Source organism: Narcine bancroftii, chromosome 5 (genome assembly GCF_036971445.1).
Source record: "Narcine bancroftii isolate sNarBan1 chromosome 5, sNarBan1.hap1, whole genome shotgun sequence".
NCBI lineage: Eukaryota > Metazoa > Chordata > Chondrichthyes > Torpediniformes > Narcinidae > Narcine > Narcine bancroftii.
The window spans coordinates 168,620,502-168,640,803 of NC_091473.1; positions in this window are offsets into that span (position 1 = coordinate 168,620,502).

The following is a 20,302-nucleotide window of genomic DNA, read 5'->3' on the forward strand; positions in this document are numbered from 1 at the left end:
GACTGTACAACAGACTTTATTCAGTTAAAAGTCTCTGCTACAGTCGTAGCTGTACTGGTGACTCCTGAATTACTGCCTCGGGAGGGGCCGGCTCAAGATTATATCCTGGGCGGTTGATTGACAGCCGGCCGGGTGGAGTTTGATCTATTCAGTTTGGCTGATTGACAGCTGGCCAGGTGTGGTCTGTCCTCCAGTGATCTTTCTGCAGGTACAGAGATCGCCCCCTGAAGTAGCCTAGTGGTGTATCACCACAACATCCCAGTACGTTTTTGAATGGTGGGAGGAAACCAGAGTCCCTGGGGAAAACCTACGCAGACACAGGGAGAATGTACAAACTCCTTACAGACAAATTGGGATTTGAACCCAAATCCCGATCGTGTTGCGCCAGCAGCTACACCAACTGTGCCACCCATTCATTACGTTCATTCTGTAAGTGTACAGGTAATTTCTTACATTTTTCACTGTACTCCCCAAAGAGCCACACCATCCTTTCTCAAAATATGATAAGTGCCACACTTTCCTTCTTCACTTGTCCCCCAAGGTTTCACCTTTTCTATTCCTCCCCCTCATTGATGCCAAGACTCAAAACTCCTCCCCTGCCTGGTTCCATCTGCTCATCATGCTTCCTTTATTTGGTTTCATCTACCACCTACCAGCCTCTGCCACACACTCCCTCTCCTCCTCTCCATTTGGTTTAATCTCCAACTTGAACCTGATCACCTGCCAACCTCTCTCTCAAGCCTCCCTCTCACTTATATGGATTGGCTATCGTCCCTCTGCACTCTCATTCCTGATATTCAGTCATGACCCAAAATGCCAACAATCCTTTGGTCTCCGCAGATCCTGCTCGACATGCTGAGCTCTTCCAGCAGGTGATTTTTAGCTCGCGCTTATTTACCCAGTTCTGATGAAGAGTCTGAGACCTGGAGTGTTAATTGTTCATCTTTCCACAGAAATTGTCCAAACTGCCGAGGTTTTCCTGCATTTCTGTTTTTTGCTACCACATGCTGCTTTTGTGGGGATTATTTTTCGGTCAATATTTTGTTCTTTGGCAGATGCATTCTGGTTGGTTTCTGGCAGGATTGTGTTCAGATATGTGTGTCCATTGAAGAAGCTTGAAGAAAGTAAATAAATTTCCCAAAGGATGTAGCTCCATCTCCAGATATTTAAAATGTTAATATATTTTGTAGATGATGAACATTTTTCCTGATATCTAGTATGACCAAAGTGAAACACTTAAAAAAAATGAGAGATAGTCTAACAATTGCCTGCTTAAAAAAAAACAAGTCAAGAAAACAAATTAAATCACAAATGCCTTTCACATTTCTTTTCTACGAATATCATAGATGAAAATAAACAGAGGCCTATCCTTATGAAGCAAAATGTAAGTGCTCTTAATAAGTGACCATTGAGCACCAAGATGTAAGATGTAAGGAATTGGTTGATTTGTTAAGTCAAATGAGGTGGGGCAGAGGTTTAAGTTCAATTAATGGTTAAGAAAATCTAATGAGATGCTGTGAAGTATGTCGTCAAATCGATGAAGTTTTTAGGAGATTCTACTTGAGGCTCTCTCTTATGCTAACAGATTGGAAGATGTGTGGAATCGGTCAAGGGGAGATGGACCTGGCCTTTGAAAAAGCATTGAAAATTTCCCAAGGAGCAGAAACACTAAATAAAAATGTGCAGTGAAACTGGGAAGTCTGCAAACACTATAATTGCATTAAAAATGCTGGATGAACTCAGCAGGAATAGCAGCATCCATAGGAGGTAAAGATATATAACAGATGTTTCAGGCCTGAAGCCTTCTTCAAAGTATGGCCGGTTATATGTTTTCACCTCCGATGGATACTGCAAAGCCTGCTGAGTTCATCCAAAACCTCTGTGCTTTTAGTAAAAATGTGCAGGACCTCCAAATGAGACTGGGTATTCCATGCAACAAGTTGCACTGAGTGAAAGGAAAAAAAAAACACTCGTCCATACCAGGCACAAAATATTTCTAGAAAAGTAAACCTAGGCTTGTACTGCTGTGGAGTTAAACATAAACCACCTGGTTCAGGCAAGGAAAGTACCATTTATATTGCTTAAACTTTAGGAACATGTTGTGCAAACAAAGTGGAAGTGACAAATTGAAGAAAGGCACTCAGAATTTCTGGCTTCCACTATTCTCACCAAGTAAAGGATTCAAGTGAAGACTATAATACAGAGGAAGTGATCACCTGTTAAAGAGGAAGGGATAACTTATCAAAAGTAGAACCATTGATTGCTGACATGAAAATACAAGGCAGAGATGTGTCCTTTCAGCTTGAGTCTGGTTGAGTGTTACACTGAGATACAGGATGAATACAGAATGCAACTGGATGGTTAGAAAACATCTCACTTGAACTTAAAAAGCTACAGCTAACTATGAAAGTCTGTGCGGCTAAGAATATCATAGTATGGTAGTTTGAGTTGCTGATGTGAGAGTGACAGAGTAAAACCTTGACACTAGTCGCTGTGGCAGGCTCTGAACCAAACCTGTTGGGAAGAGGATGACTGAACAATATTCCTCTGGTTCATCCTGTTAAGAAGCTAAAGCAGGAACAGTAGAAGAGGCAAGAGTGAGACATTCTTATGATGAAACAGCAAGTAAAATATCCTGTTGATCCCGGCACTGCAATCATGGCTCTTCAAGCCAACATCAGTGCATTATGCCATAAAACAAAATTTGAAGCAGGAAATGACAGAGAGACAATAGTTGGACCTTTATAGAACAGTGAAAGGGCAGCAGTGTCAGAACTTGGTAGATCCATCAAGATTTGTGGGGATTATAAGATGACTGTTGATCGACTCTTTGGAATAGTATCCCATTCTTAGAGTGGAAGCCTTAGTTGCAGATTTATCTGGAGGACAGTAGTTCACTATGGCAGACTTTGTCAACAGTTAGTTTTGGTGGCATGCTCCAAGAAGTTTGAAGTTTATGATTTTCATAGAACATAGAAAATTACAGCACAGTCCAGGCCCTTTATATATTGTGCTGACATATAAACCTACTCAGCAATCTAAAACCTTCCCTACCTCTACATTGAAGAAGGGTTTAGGAACAAAACATCTTTAGCTCCTATGGACGCTACAAGGCCTGCTGGGCTCCTCCAGCATTTTTGTGTTTTTACTGCAATCAGCAGACTTTCATGTTTCACTACCTCATGCTCCAAATCCCAAATTTTTCTTGCATCTATGTGGCTGTCTAATAATCTTCTAAATGTCCATATAGTACCAGCCTCCTCCAACATTCTAGACCCTTATTACTCTCTGTGTAAAAAGGGACTTACTCCTGACGTCTCCCCTAAACTTTCCTCCAGTTGTCCCAGAAAAATAATGCTGCCTGTCAACCCTATCTATGCCTCTCCTAATCTTATAGACCTCTATTAGGTCATCTCTCATCCTTCTTTGCTCCAAAGAGAAAAGCCCTAGCTCTGAAAACCTTACCTAGTAAAATCCATCCTCACATCCTAGTAAATCTCCTCGGCACCCTTTCAAAAGCATCCACATCCTTTCTGTAATGAAACAACCAAAAATGAACACAATATTCCAAGTCTAGTCTAATCAGAGTTTTATAGAGTTGCAACATGACATCACGACTCAAACTCAATCCCTCAATTAATGAAGGCCAGCATCAAAAAACATTCTTAACTACCCTACCAACCTCCATTGCAGTCATGAGATCAATGGATTTGGACCCCAAGATTCTTCCATGCTGTTAAGAATCCTGCCATAAACCATGTACTCTGCCTTCAAGTTCAACCTTCCAAAATGCATCACCTCACGTTTATCCAGTTTGAACTTCAACAGCTACTTCTCTGCCCAAATCTGCATCCATCTATATCCTGTTGTAACCTACAACCTTCTACACTGTCCACAATATCTCCAACCTTCATGTCTTCTGCAAGCTTACTGACCCATCCTTCTATTCTTTGTCCAGGTCATTTATAAAAATCACAAAGAGCAGGAGTCCCAGATCAAATCCCTGTGGAACTCCACTAGTCACTGACCTTCCATCAGAATACTTTACTACTACCCTCTGCTTTCTACAGGCAAGCAAATTCTGAATCTACACAGCTAAGGTTCCATAAATCCCATGCCTTGTGACTTTTTGAATGAGTCTATTATTGGGGATCTTATCAAATGCCTAAGTAAAATCCATGCAGACCACATCTACTTCCTGACCTTCATCAATTTCTTTGTTACTTCCTCAAAAAACTTGATTAGGCTCATGAGGCACAACCTACCCCTCACTAAGCCATCCTAACTATCCCTGAGAAGACTATGCTTCTCAAAGGCTAGTAAATTCTGTCCCTAATAATCCTCTCCAATAGTTTGCCACCACTAATGCAACACTCACTGGTTTATAATTCCCAGGATTCTCCCTGTAATGCACACCAAAAGAACCAAAGACTTGTTGATCCAAACCAAGGATTTTATTAACTAAAAGACTGGAGCATATCACAAGTAAGTGGACCAGTCAGAATGACCTGGTCTGGCTAGGAGCAATCCTTTAAGACCTGCCAGTAGGTGTGGCTACACTCTCAGCCAATCACAGTAATCCTACACTACCATCTGTCTATATGTACATATACACATTGGTGACAGAATCTTTACTGTCACACACCCTATTATCTTTTTTTAAAGAAGGGGACTATATTTGCTATTCTCAAATCCTCCAGTACCTCCCCTGTGGCCAGGGAGGTTGCAAAGATCATTGTCCATGCCCCAGTAATCTCTTCCCTCACTTTGTGTAGTATATTTAATCTGGTCCCAAGGATTTATCAATATTTTCAAGAAGATCCAGCACTTCTTCTTTCTTAACCTCAACATAATTCAGCACATGAACTTGTTCTATACTGACCTGACATTGACCAAGGTCCCTCTCTCTGGTGAACACTGAAGCAAAGTATTCATTTAGGACCTCCCCTACCTTCTCTGCCTCCAGGCACCTGTTGCCTCCTTAGCGCACACTAAACCATCCAAGACTCTCATTTCTACAAAACAATGTCTATCTATTTATTTATTGATAGATAAAATACTTGTCCTGCATATGTATTATTTGTCTGTATGTGTGTTATGTCTGGTTGTGTGTCTGCATGTTTAGCACTGAGGACTGGAGAAAGCCATTTCGTCAGGTTGTACAATCAGATGACAATAAACTTGACTTGACTTTATCCTTAAGTGGTGCTACCTTCATTCAAGTCATCCTTCTATTTTTCATGTATGCATAGAATACCTTTAGGTGCTCATCAATCCTACTTGCCATGACCTTCTTGTGTCCCCTTCTACCTCTCCTAATCCATTCTTGAGTTTGTTTCTGGGCACCATATAATTCTCATGAGCTGTTACTGTCTTTTTCTACCTAAACTTTAAATCAGCTTTCTTCTTCCTCGTAACTAGTTGTTTCACCTCTATTGTCAACCATGGTTCCTTTATCTAGAATTGCACACAAGTTGTCCCTAACCTGCTTCACATTACTTCTGTCCTTTCCCCCAAGAACATCTGTTCCCAATTTACTCTTCCCAGTTCCTGCCAAATCCCAACGCAATTAGCCCTTCCCCAATTAAAGATTTTATTATTTTTTCCTATGCCAAAGGTTAGGGAGTTGGGGTGACTGTCAACAAAATGCTCCCACACTGAGAGGTCTGTCACTCGAGTAGGTTCGTTACCCAGTACTAGATCCAGTATGGCCTCTCCACTGGTCAGCTGGTCCACACACTCTATCAAGAATCCTATTTGGACAGACCTGACAATTCTGTCCCATCTATCCTTCTTGCAGTAAGGAGGTGCCGGTCAATATTTGGGAAGTTGAAGTCTTCCCTAACAACAACCGTGTTATTTCTGCACCATTCTAAAACCTGCCTATTTATCTTCTCCTCAGTGACACAAGGGCTACTTGGGGGCTTATAATCTGCTCCCAATGGAGTGATTATTCCCTTCCTGTTTTGTTTTTGAACATTTTATTTATTTTTTTTCCATACAATCATTAATAATAGTTATACAATAAAATACATTTGCAAATACAAAATTCATTCATTACATGATGGTTATAACTCCTCCCCTTCCCTCCTCTCCCAACCCCTCAACCCCCCCTCCCCCTCTTAAGGAATAATATATGCATATAAAGAATTATATATAGTATATAAAAAAGTAATAAAGAAATAGAAAAAATAATATAGTGTCTTGGATTGCCTGGAGTATAACCCCTCAACACACTGGAACTCAACAGATTTTATGAGAACATTTTCATTTTAAGGAAGAAGGTTAACACAGGTCTTAAGAGGCTGGAAGGACATTTGTACATATTTATACCCAAACTTTGTGTATAGGGGCTCCAAATATGCAAAACTATACGTTATTTATTTCACAAATTATATGCAATTTTCTCTAAAGGGATACAACTTTGGATTTCTGCTTTCCACCTTCCCATATCTATATATAAATCCGATTTCTAAGTGACTGCAATATGTTTCCTCACCATTGCTATTTTGACAAATTTTATAAATTGAACTACTTAGCATTATTAAAAAAAGTTGAAAAAGATTTTTAAAATATTGATCACTCTACTTATACCATTAATAGGACGTTAACTGTATAAAGATGAATATATTACCAAGAATTCAGTATCTTTTTCAATCTCCACCTATATTTCTACCACAAAAGAATTAAATAAATATGAAAGGAAATTTCTTTGGAAAGGTAAAAATGTCAAGAGTTTCTACAGAAAGGTTAATGTGGAAATATGAACTGAGAGGATTTCAACTTCCTAACTTTAAGTATTATCCTCAAGTGGCTCAAATGAGATTCCATGCTTTTCTTTTTGAAGCAGTAGAAAAACAGAGTTAGATAAAATAGGAAACGAATTAGCAGAGAAATTTATTGTTTGGAAAAAGATAAAAGACAAAAATTGGGATAAATGGAAATATATCTCCGAAGATGCGTTTGATTAAAAGTCAACTTCTCCCTTTTTCAAAGGATATTCGATTTTAAACTATTTGGTTTTGTAAGAGTACTAAAAATATCGATGATTGTTATGAGCAAGGTCAATTTTAATCACATTTGAACAAATGAGAATTAAATATGTAACACTTGTTCTGTTGATTCCAATTGAGAGCATATTTAAGGGACAAATTAGGTTAAGAAATGCAATTACCCATTTGTAGCGAGGAGGAAACTCTTATTAGGAGAGGAAATACCAAAATATTTACTTCTGTAATACAACTTTTATTGCAAAAAGGAAGTATTAAATCTAGATAGAAGTGGGAGTTGGATCTGAATATTATAATTGAGGAGCAAAGATGGTTAGATCTTTGTTGGGATAGCATGACAAATACTATTAATGTAAAATATAGATTAGTTTGATATATTTTTTAAAAATTAGCTATATTTAACACCACAGAAACTGAATGGAATGATATGAGATCGATGTGCTTTACATGCAGTAAAGAGATAGGTACTTTTTTTCCCATTAAACTTGGTCATGTCCTAAGGTAAAATCTTTCTAGGTGAACTTACAAAACTTTTTGGAACAAATTACAGGGACACCCAGATTTATTTCTATTAGAAAATATAGAAGGAACAAGACCCAAACTAAAATTGCCAACATATCTCTTCCTGTTTCTGACTTCCACCCACACTGACTCAGTAAACAAAATCCCTCCATAATGTCCTCCCTTTCTGCAGCTGTGATACTATAGAAATGTTGATTCCACCCCCCCCCCCACTTATTTTACCTACCTTCCTATCCCTTTAAAAACATCTAATCCCTGGCAGCTGTATCAGTCAATCTGGTCCTTGTGTCAGCCAACTCACTGTAATGGCCACAACATGATCTGAGTTCATGTCCATTATTTGTAATACTTCTTGCATTGAAGTCCACACACACAAGTGATCGTTAGCATGTATCTGACTAATTTTCAGAGTTCCATCTGCATCTGCTTTCTTGGAGAGAACTGTGACCTCAGAAGGTGAGTACCTATGGAATTTCTACCTTGTCCACTGTGATGTAGTTCTTTGAGAGGTTGGTTTCGAAGCAAATCAACTCCTGTCTCAGAAAGGATCTGGACCCACTTCAATTCATTTATAGCAACAACAGGTGGAGAATTATTCTGTATTATATCACCTGGACCACAAGAATACCTATGTCAGGCTGTTGTTCATTATCTACAGCTTGGCATTCAACATCATCATACCAGCAAAACATGACTACACTGAAAGATCTGGGACTCTGTTCTTCTCTTTGCAACTGGATCTGTGACTTCCTCATCAGCAGAACATAATCAGTGCAGATCGGCAGCATCACCTCCCCACCTGGAGTATTGCGTCCAGTTCTGGTCTCCAATTTTGAGGAAGGACATACTAGCTATAGAGGGTGTGCAGCGCAGATTTACAAGGTTAGTTCCAGGGATGGCGGGGTTGACATATGCTGAAAGGCTAGAAAAACTGGACTTGTATCCGATGGAGTTTAGAAGGATGAGGGGGGGACATGATTGAGGTATACAAAATCATCAGGGGGATAGACAGGGTGAAGTTGGATTACTTGTTCCCAATGATGGGGGAGACGAGGACTAGTTTAAGAATACAGGGTAGGCCCTTTAGGACGGAGACGAGAAAACATTTTTTTACCCAGAGAAGTGTGAATCTGTGGAATGCTCTGCCACAGAGGGTGGTAGAGGCAGATTCGCTAATTATGTTCAAAAGAGAGTTAGATAAGACTCTAGTGGGCAAAGGAGTTAAGGGTTATGGGGATAAGGCTGGAAAGGGGTACTGATGGTAATGATCAGCCATGATCTGTAAAATGGCGGTGCTGGCTCGACGGGCCGAAGGGCCTACTCCAGCTCCTATTGTCTATTGTCTATTGACCGTCAACACAGGGACACCCCAAGGCTATATGTTTCATCCCTTGCTCTATTCCCTCCATGCCCATGACTGTATAGCCCAGTTTGGTTCCAACAGAATCTACGTTGCTTAATCTCACTGCTGTTGTTGATGAGCCAGAGTACGGGATGGAGATCTAGAACCTCGTTGGGTGCTGCCAGAACAACAATGTTAGACCTCACTGAGGCTTTTAAGGAAGGAAAGGCTGAGGAACGCCTCACCTGTCTGCATTGATGGCATGGCAGTGGAGAGAGTCAGTCTTGTGAGTTCACATATTGGAGGGCCTCTCTTGGAACCAGCACATCGAGACAACCAAGAAGAAGGCCCATAAATACCTCTACTTTTTAAAATGTCTGAGGAGATCAATCTTCTACAGGCTTGCTGAACTTGGAGCTGAGGGTATAGGAGCTAGAGTTGTCATTCCTATCTGAAACAACTGCATCAGGTGCACTGAGGAATTATTGAGGAAAATGGAGTTATGCAGATAGTACAGGCGTTAGCTGGAAATGGACTCTGATGTCGAGTCTTGAACCAAGGATCAAGAAAACAGAGATGCACCTTCTTCTGCAACCTAGCACAGCCACAGACCAGATTCCCTGTTGATTATGTTTGGGACAGCACCCTCTGAGATGAACAAGTTTCCCATTCCAAGCAAAAAGACTGAGAAACAATCTATTCCTCAGGCAGATGCTCCACCAGAAATGGGTGACCCCCAGTGCATTCCAGCATGGGGAGGGGATGAGAGGGGAGTGCGTAGCATAACATTGATATATTAAAATGAAATGGATATGTTGCCTAGTTGCTCTCCTCCAAGCTAGCAGAGGCCTTGGCACCTTGGGAGCTAATCTTATACCAGTGTTTTGTTCTGTGGTAGATGACATGTTTGTTGATCATTATAAGAGAAATGATGGTGGACTTGAAGAAAATGAATAAACTTCCTAAAGGATGAAACTCAGCCTTCTTCAGTACTGAAGACAGCCCAATATAAAGAAATAGCATCTTCTTTAGATATATGTATGGAGCTAAGCAACTATCCACTTTGCTTTCTCCACTCACTGGGCAAGCACAAAGTACGAAAGACACATTTGATGCTTTGTTTGGCAAAAATGTACATATCTGTGCAAAATTTAGGGTCAACAGAATAAGGTTACCCTAAACCCCATTTCTTTCTAAAAAAGCAATCTTATTCCTTTGAGACATTTCACTTAGCTCTCTTACAACACAAGGTCAGCATTGCGGTTAGAGCAATGCTGATACTGAGCCAGCAACTCAAGTTCAAATCCTGCACTGCCTGTCAGGAGTTTGTATGCTCTCTTCGTGTGTGAATGGGTTTCCTCCCATTATTCAAAAAAAGGTACTGGTGTGTAGATCAGTTGGGTGTAATTGGGCGGCACGGGCTTGTGACCCAAAAGGGCCTGTTACATGCTGTATGTCTAAAAATAATATTGCCAATGGTAATAAGAATTGAGAACAATCTTGAAAGTATGTGTCGTGTGCATTTTATAATCACAGTCTGGCACCCTAGTGCAAATTGTTTTCCCATCCATACCATATATGCATTTACTGTATAACTTCAATACATGGGCATATGACTTGCATCGTATAACAAAGTGACCTGCCACCCCATCATGGTTGATGCCTTTCCCTACACAATATGCTTCCAATACAAACAACTGGTTTAGAACTGAAAGTACATTTCAACCTGCTAAATGTTTAACCCTTGCAGTAAATTTTTGCAATCACTGAAAAAAATAGTAATTACCAGTACATAAAAATGTCTTCCTATCTTTTTCATGGTTACTCTGGTTTTCTGCCATTTTGTAGGCATGGTATGACAGACAGGGATGTTGAGAGGTACTGGTTCTGAGATAAGAGAGATGAATGTGATGCAGTAATTAAAAGAGGGTGACAGCAGGGAAGCAGGTCAGAGTGAGCCATTTGGTTGTAGATGGTTGTAGAGATAAAAATCCTTACCTTAGTGGCTCTGGAGAGATCATTTGGCATTGCAACAATCTTTGGAGGTAAGCTGCTGGCATTAACTCCTGCATAGCAATCTCCTTCCACCAATATGAGATGTGCCTGGATGTCAGCAGGCTATCCCTCCTCTTCTCTCCTGACTAAACTAAGGTCTCCAAAGAGGCATCAGATAAAGTGACGTCCAACCTTTCTGCAGCTGAACTCACTTGCCGTCTTTAAGTGCCATAGAGCTTCATTTTTTTGGAGGCCTTGTGGCACCAGACTTCCACCCATAAGAATATAGGTTTGTGCCTGATTTACCACACCCAGCTGTTAGTTCCAGTGTGTCATGTTCTCTGTGCGCTCCACCTCGCCGTCTGTGAGCACATTTGAACTCTTCTGCAATTTTCCATGACTATTGCGGGAAAGGAGGACACCAGTGCAGTTTTCTCAGACTCCAGAGCTCAGCAGCTAATCAAATAGAGAAGTGAACTGACAGTTTCTAGAACTTTAAAAAAAAACTTGGGGTAAGAAACAGTTAACAATAGCAAAACCAAAGAGAGAAAGAACACAAAATGAAAACTGAAGATGAACAGAAATAAGCTGCAAAGTTAGAAAAAAAAAAGAGAGTAATTGGACAACAGTAATTCCTTGTCTTCTGCACTTAGGACAAAAACATGCATGCATGTGGGCTATTTTCATTCTTTTTTACATTTTTTATGGAAGTATCAATGCATCATATTACAATTACTGGAACTTTGAAATTTTGTTTGAAGAGAATGTTCAAAGCATAAACACACTGAAACCACATCACACAACAATAGAATAATTAGCACTCATACGGGCTCCAGCTGCACTGGAACTAATCCATAAAAGAATTGCACCATTAAAACCATTTTTTTAAAAATACTCTTCACTCGGTTCTTTTACCAGAGTAACTTCTAATGCATTATGTGAACTAAATACATATGAATACCCTTGGGATATGATTTACATCCTTCTTGTTTTGACCATAACCTTTTGTGTAGCTGAATCATTCGTTATAAGCTCTAGTATCTGCCTGAAGGTCGGACAAGCTGGAAGATGCGCTAAGCCTATGCACCAGTATGGATGGAATGACTTGCAAAATCAGAAAAAGAAATGGGCAGAAACAATTTAAGGTATTGCTGCAGTTTCTATAAAAAAAGGAATAAAAAGGAAAGGACACAATTTTATTGTCTCTTTCCCAGCCTTAGGTTGCTCCAGAAGACTTTGCAACCAATAAAGTAATTTTTGAAAGTAATTACCATTATGATTTTATTTTTTAATTTACAACATGGTAGAAGCCAGTTCCAGCTATTTAAACCTGTGCTGCCAATTACATCCAAATTAACCTGCAATTCCATACACTTTGGAGGGTGGGAGGAAACTGGATCACATGGAGGAAATCCTCGCAGACATGGGGAGAGCGTACCAACTCCAAGCAGACAGCGCAGGATTCGAACCTGGGTCATTAGCGCTGTCAATAGCATCGCGTTTACTCTAGGAATCTTTGTAGGTATTTTGAAGAGAGGAAGCTCCCATAGACACCAAGGAAAGTTCTGTTTATATTACTCAAAATATGAAAATATTGCAAGTTAAATTGATTTAATTTTGAAGATATGTCTTGAACCAAAGGATGCTGATCAAAGTTATCGGTAAAAAAAAATACAGTGGCATATACGAGAAGAATTTGTTTTTAAGTAGCAAATGAATTGTCTGATAGGATAGTGGAGCCAGATTCCTGAATAACTTTCCAAAAGCCTTTGATGGTAGCAAGTAGCATAGATAAGGGAGGAAAATTCAATGTAATTTATCTGGATTTTCAAAAGAGCATTGAGTAACCTACAACATGAAATAAGGATTCATGTTGTAACAGTTAATAAATTAGCATGGACGGATAGGGTAGAAGGCAGAAAAGTGAGAAAATTACTAGATCATTTTTAAGTTTGTAGTTTGTTATTAATAGGATTGTGCTTAGATCTAAATTAATGTGTGCTTGTACAAATTCAAATCTATACTGACAGATGGAAAGTCAGAATATAAACCTAGAAGGATGAATCAGAATTAAATCAGAAGTAAACAAAGAGCATGAATCAATTAGTCTGCAAAGAGGTTTGTAAATAAGCAAGTTAGTAGGTGGGAAATGTTGAGCTGTTTACATTGGAAGGAAGGACAGAAAAGGCAGGATAGACCAAATCTTGTCAAATCTGTGGCAAGCTGTTTGACATTTAAATGCAATGAACATGGACACATCCAAACATGAAGCACCATATTTGTGACAAATCCATCTGGTGCATCAACAGGCATTCTCCGATACTGGACATCTCCTAAAGTTCAATGTTAAATGCATTTTTGCTGAGGTTCTCCACTTTCTTGGAAATCAGCCTTTGGATCTCCTGCCAAGTTAGTCAGGCAGACGATCAGGTAGCTTGTTCATTTCAATAGCGATATTGCAGCTGAAAAAAAGGAAGATAAAAATGAACAATTTTGGAATTGCTTTTTTCAGAAACTATTTACAATTATTTAATTATTTTTAAAGAATTCTTTTATGTTTTTTTCAAGTTAATTTTTAATTCTTTTAAAACCATTACTGAATACAGTAAAATCACTGTTAACCAGAATTCAAGAAACTTGCAAAAAAAAAAATCAGGGAAAATAAATGGGTAAAAAGTTAAAATTGGTGCATCTCACTATTAGTTCTCCATTCACAGAACACGCAGTCACAAGCAACCGGGAAATGCACTTATCCAGCATCTACTCAATTTCTATGGGTCTGGATGCTAGGGATCATTCTGTATTTTGGTATTTAACATCTTGCAGCCATGGAGGTCTGTGCTCAAGATGGTGGTACCTATACTGAACATGGTACCATGGGGGGGGGGGGGGGGGGGTTGCAGACTGGGCGAGCAATGGATCAATGCAGGATTCCAGATACTGGGAGAACACCCCTTGTTGTAAAGGAAAAACGTGGGAGACAACCCAAAAGGGAAAGCGATCATGGCAGTAGACCAGCAAGGCACTCAGTGGTTGAAGGACTCACACAGACTGTGGGCTGCTGGAGACCAGCTTATAAGCCAAGTATCGGAACCGGGATTCAAGAGGGTGCTGAGGGCAAGAAGGGCTCTAAGGGGCTCGGGCACTAAAAGCTTCTTGGTCGTATCAGAGGTCTGGCTTGCAAATGGTTTGAGCAAGGGTTTGTGAGGCTGCAGTGGCCGTGGGACCACCGGAGGCAAATCCATGGACATTCTGTGTCTCCGAAGGGTCTCTTTTACTTCTGATGCTCATGGCAACTCTCTCTTAAGGCAGGGAAAAGCTGAAATATATCATGTGCTATATATTGCAGTTTTTGTATTATTATGTGACCATAAAAGGAACCGTAGAGCATAGAAGATTACCACACAGTACAGGCCCTTCGGCTGTTGATATTGTGCTGTCCATAAAAATGTATTAAACCCTTCCTACCTCATAACCCTCTATTTTGCCTGTCTAAGAATCTCGTAAGTGGTCCTAATGTTTCAACCTCCAGCACCACTCCCACCCGGAAAGTCAATCCAGGCACCCACTCTGTGCAAAACACTTACCCTGATGTTCTTCCTAACTTTTCCTACCTTCACTCTTTTGGTGTTTGCTAGTCCTTCCCTGGGCAAAAAAAGGCACTGGCTGTCCATCCTAGTTATGCCTCTCAGAATCTTGTAGACCTCCATTATGTCTCCATTCATCTTTCTGAGCTCCAAAGAGAAAAGTCCCAGCTCTGTCAACCTTGCCTCACAAGACTTATTTTCCAATCCAGGCAACATCTTGGTAAATCTCCTCTGCACCCTCTCCATAGCTTCCACATCCTTTCTAAAATGAGGTGACCAGAAATGAACATAATACTGTAAGTGTGGTCTCACCAGAAATTTGTAGAGCTGCAACATTACCTCTCGACTCTTGAACTCAATCCCTCTATTAATGAGACCCAATATCCCATAGGCTGTTTTAACTATCCCATCAACCTGTGCGGCAACCTAGTGTTCCTCTGCATTGTTAAGTATCTGTCCATTAACTCTGTACTCAGCCTTCTGGTTTGACCTTCCAAAATGCATCGCTTTGTACTTATTCAGATTGTACTCCATCTGTAATTTTTCTGGCCAACTCTGCCTCCTGCCTTTATTCCCTTGTATCCTCCAACAAGAATCCACAACTCCTCCAAGCTTCATATCATCCACAAACTTACTGACCCATCCTTCCATTTCTTCATCTAGGTCATTTTATAAAAATCACAAACGGCAGGGTGTCCCAGAACAGATCCTTGCGGAGCTCCACTAGTCACTGACCTCCAGGCAGAATACTTTCTGCCCACTACCACTCCTTGCTTTCTACATGCTAACCAATTTTTCATGCGTGCAGCCAAGGCTTCGTGGATGCCATACCTCATGACTTTCTGAACGAGTCTCTCATGAGGGATCGTGACAAGCCTTGAACCTTGAATAGACAGGACATCCTGAAACTCTATAAAAACTTTAACTCTGATAGATGGCAGATTCAAAGTAATAACTTTGCATCCTGTCCAGGATTTTCTTGGGACTTTGGTGGCTGACTCTTTTCCTGACTCCTCCAATACAAAGCAGTGAGGCAGTGACACAGTCAGCTAGTTAATTTGTCTGGATCTGAAGCTGTTAAGGACAATTTGAACTTATCCGAGCAGCATTTAAGGGCTATGGGTCCCACTCTCAAGACGATATTGAAAAAAATGTTAAATAATGTCTGTGGAGAGGACTTTCTGAGATACTTCACAAAACTCAAAGAGTAAAAAATATCTTTAGTCAGAGGGTTGTGAGTCTGTGGAACTTGTTTCAGGCGACCATGGAAGTGAGGTCATTGGGTGCATTTAATGCAGAGATTGACAGGTATTTGATTAGCCAGGGAACCAAAGGTTTGGTTGGGGGGGGGGGGGGGGAAGCTGGGGAATGGGGCTGAGTGGGAGGATGGATCAGGAGATGATTAGAATGGCGGAGCAGATGTGATGGGCCAATGGCCCGACTTCTCCTACGTCTTGTGATCTTGTCTTTTGCTAGGATTTATGAAAATGGAGTGTGACTTAGTAGATGCTGAGAAGTTCATTTCTCTAACTGGACTCTCTGGTACTGGGAGAGCTTCAGCATCAGGCTATAGAGAAGACTATTTGGACCTGAGATAATGAAAATCATCTTTTGGTGGTACCTCTTTGGCATTCTGTACTTCAGAGAGTTGCAGATGCACAGTTGATCTTAAAGGAAATCAAAGAAAAACACATTAATGTTAGAAAATGGGCAAGGCAAAGGAGCATTTTATTGACAAGCAATGCCATCTTAGGCTGGAGGATCTATCACTACTTGTATTCCTTTTGTTTTCAATAATAGGAATAGATTATGGAGTTGGTCCTTTCAAGAGAGAGCATTAGTTTGATAAATCTCTAATGTGTGCTGAACAATTCTATGATTCGGACCTTAAGTGCTTCAGCTTCTTTGAATTATAGTTAGTCATTTCTAATAGTTTAACCTACTGAATTTTAGTTTATAATATTATTGTCTTTATTAATATGAGATGATTACATTGACCAGTCTTTCTCTTTATCCCCCCTATCAATCTGCAGTCATGGACAGACTCTAAATAACCTTACATTCTTTTAATTACTCTTGAACAAGTTGAATTCTATTGATATTATATCTTTAAAATCATAAAGGAAAATAAGAATTGCAATCACACATTCAAAGGGCTCAAATAACATTTCAAAGCCACAAATTAAGAGACTCCTGAATTTATCACAAACTGAATTGTGCCTTGTTATGGTACTTGTTTTGGTTTTAAAGATTCACCATTATGATTTCTTCATAATACCATTTCAGAAAAGATCATGACTAGAAAATGTATTTTTTCACTGAAAGTGAGGAGTGACCTTGGATCGCAGAGGTTCACCTTGACAGAAGAGGGACATTTGCCAAGGATTCGTGTCTTAAGCCATTCATGTTTCAAGAGGCTACAACTTTTAATGAAAATAGTGTGCCTGAAGAACTGGAAGACGTAAGCAGCTGTAATTAGTACCGGGTGAATCGTTCATTGTAATTAGTTTTGCCTACGGCTTGTGTTCCTTCTTATCATCTGTTCATCTTGTTTCTGCTACAGTGTGTTTCTCAGCATTTGGATTCAAACAAATGGAACTTCTTTCAATGTAAGTTTAGTAACCATGGTTCTTAGAAAGGTATGAGGACTTCTTGGATTTAATGGTATTTGAATATGATCAATAATTTTATGAAATAAAAGTGAGAAAAGAGCCAACACATTGATTCACTGCCATCTCCTGAAAATGTCCAATGCTGAGCTGCAAAGGGTTTCCACAAACTTGTTTCCTTTTATTAGAAGACAATTATTTTCATAGTTTGAATAACAAACGGAATTTCATAAAATGTCCTTGTAATCTCTTTCGGTTCTGATTACACAGAAATTATATTTGCCTAACATTAAAAAGGCCTTCAATATGATTGTGACGCAGGTAAATTAGTGATCCACACCTTGGACTTCCTGCAGGTTTTGTCTCTGCCTTCTCTCACTATCTCTTCTGATGTCCAGTTGATTTGTCAGTAGCCCCATTCACAATGGCATCTTGTCCTGGTAATTGACGGCCAAAGCTCCTTCATCGGCACGCAAGTGACAAATCACACAGGGGATGGATCATCTAGGTAGGATATATCATCCCCGGGGTCATCTGACATCTGTGTGCCGATTAGCCCAGTGTGAAAGGGACATGGACTATCTAGGAACAAAGTAAAGATGTGTTGATGACATTTTTGTGTGAGTGCAGGAACATGAAGGAAGCAAAAATTAAAAAGAATGTATAAATTTTACCGACCTATATAAACCTTTGTAAATTTCTAAAGGAGTGTGGGAAAGTTGCAGCAGGAGGGAAAGCGAGAGAGAGAGCATGAAGACGGACCTGACCTCCCAGAATTCTGTGGAGCAGAGAAACCCCTCCATGAGTGCTCCATGAGTGCTCTGGGCATATAGCCCTTTCTCGGTCACACAGAATTCTGGGAGGGCAGGTCCGCCATTGCTCTTTCCCATGATCTTTATAAATTGTGCGCTATTGCCACTACCATGTTCCCACAGTCCTTTATAAAGGCACAACAACAGGGGCTGAGGGCTCATACCATGCTGTACATAATGCTTAATTATGTTATCATAAGATATGATAAATTTTGTTTTAATACCAGATCATAATACATTGATCAGGATTTAGGGCAGGTCCACTATCGCTCGAAGCGTCACTCAGAAGGAGAGACCTCCCTATCCCCGGGGATGCCTTGTGATAGGTGTGAAAGAATACAGAGAACCAATCATGGCCAGATTAATGTAGCAGTGAAAGTAGCATATGCTCTGGGCCCTGGATTTTCAAGGGTCCCGCGTTTATGTCCTATGAATTATGAGAACATATTTGTTTTTATCTTTGTGCAGCAACTATAAGATACCACACTTAATTTTAGGTTAACGATTTTCGCCAATTATCACCTTTAATCGGAGTTATTAATGCAGACTATGAGATGCACCACACCCATAGACTGTGGAAATAATCTTGATTAAAGGTGGTAATAAGTAAAAATCACTAACCTTAAAGGGGGAGTGTCAATGTCCTTGCCTCACCTGACCACCCCACTCCTAGCCCCGCTCGTCCGACCATCCTCCCCTGTCCTTCACTTTCCCCCATCCATCTAACTCCCGACACGGCAGCAGAGGTACAGTGCTGACAGAGTTCACTGGAACGCCGCTCCGGCATCTGATTGGGCTGCTTCGGGGCCGCCCCAGCAGCTCACGGCAATGGCCATTTTCATATCCCATAATCCCCCCCCCCCCACGTAGCTGGAACCGATCTGCCAGCACCAGGGAAACACAGAGGAGTTCCAGCTGTGTGGAGGATTATGGGTAACGAAGACAACTATTGATCCCGCAATGAGCCGTTGCCGCTGTAAGTAAGTTTTGTTTTAACAAAATGTGTAAGTAAGTTTAAACGGGAGTGGAGAAGAGGGGAAGGGAGAGAAGGGGAAAGGAGGGGAGGGGATGGGAGGGGCCACAATCTCAGTGTAAGTGTAATTTTAGTGTAAATGCAAAATGTGTAAGTAAGTTTCAAAAGGGGAGGGAGGGGATGCAATTTCAGTGCTTGCCATAGGTGCTATGTTCCATCAGTAAGCCATTGGTAATCACTGAATAGATAGTGATCTGAGAAAGCTAGCGTCATTTTGTTGAGAATGATTAAGAATATTTCAAATTTAACAAAATGGGCATGCAGGGTCAGCGTCAGAAATTCTCTCAGGCTAGTGGAGTGGGCTCCACAGTAACACTTTCCCTCACCACGCATGCACCACAGTCACAATTTGCTGCCCCTTTAAAATAAATGCTACAGGCCCCGTAATACTTTCATCCGGCCCTGGCACCAGTTAACAGTGGTCCAGTGTGAATTTACGGGTTGGCCAGTGTGAAGAGGGCTATTGTTTGCTTCCATTCTATTTCTCCTGTCATCGATAAAGAATCACCTCCCAAAGTTCTCTTTGGCTGCTACTGTCCTAGGTCTCCTTATGGGGTCTTCACTTTTATAACATCGTCATATGTTTTGAGTGCAATACAGCAATCAGGACCGGTCATGGGTTTCAAATCCCACGCTGTTTGTAAGGAGTCTGCACGTTCTCTCTGTGTCTGCGTAGGTTTCCCCCAGGGGCTCCGGTTTCCTTCCCACCGTTCATAAATGTACCGGGGGGTATAGGTTAATTGGGTGTGAATTGGGAGGCAAGAACTCGTGATCCAAAATGGCCTGTTACCTTGCTGTATGTCTAAATTTAAATTTAAAAGTGCTGGAGAAAGTCAGCATCTAAAGGAAGTAAAGGGTAACCAACATTTCAGACCTGAGCCCTTGGCTAAAATCTGTGGAGTTTCACTAGCATTTTTGTGTATGGCACTAACCATCACAGCATCTACAGACTTTCCAGTTTACCATTATATGATTTGAAATGTGTAATATTGATAATCTTCCCTCGCTCTCTGATTTCTCACACTGTTTGTCCAACCTGCCGCAGAATGAGAAGACACCTGGCCCACTTAAACCTGAAATAACTGCTGTCAGTGCCTGTCGGGATCCCCGAGGCTTAGTTCTGATTCTATGCTTCTTCACAAATGTTTGACATTGAAGCAGAAGACTTGCACTTTTTCCATGACACATCGACTCCACCGCTTAAGATTGTGTATGTCTCCCAAAATAACATTCCTACTTTGGATCATCCACTTCTGAGACCTTCATCATGAATAATTATCTCAAGACTGGGATTGTTTTTTGCCACAAGAAAATCGTTCTTTTCAGGCAGAAAATAAAAGTACAGGGCACAGCAAAAAGTTCCGTTAAAATTGCATGGCAGCACCATGCAAT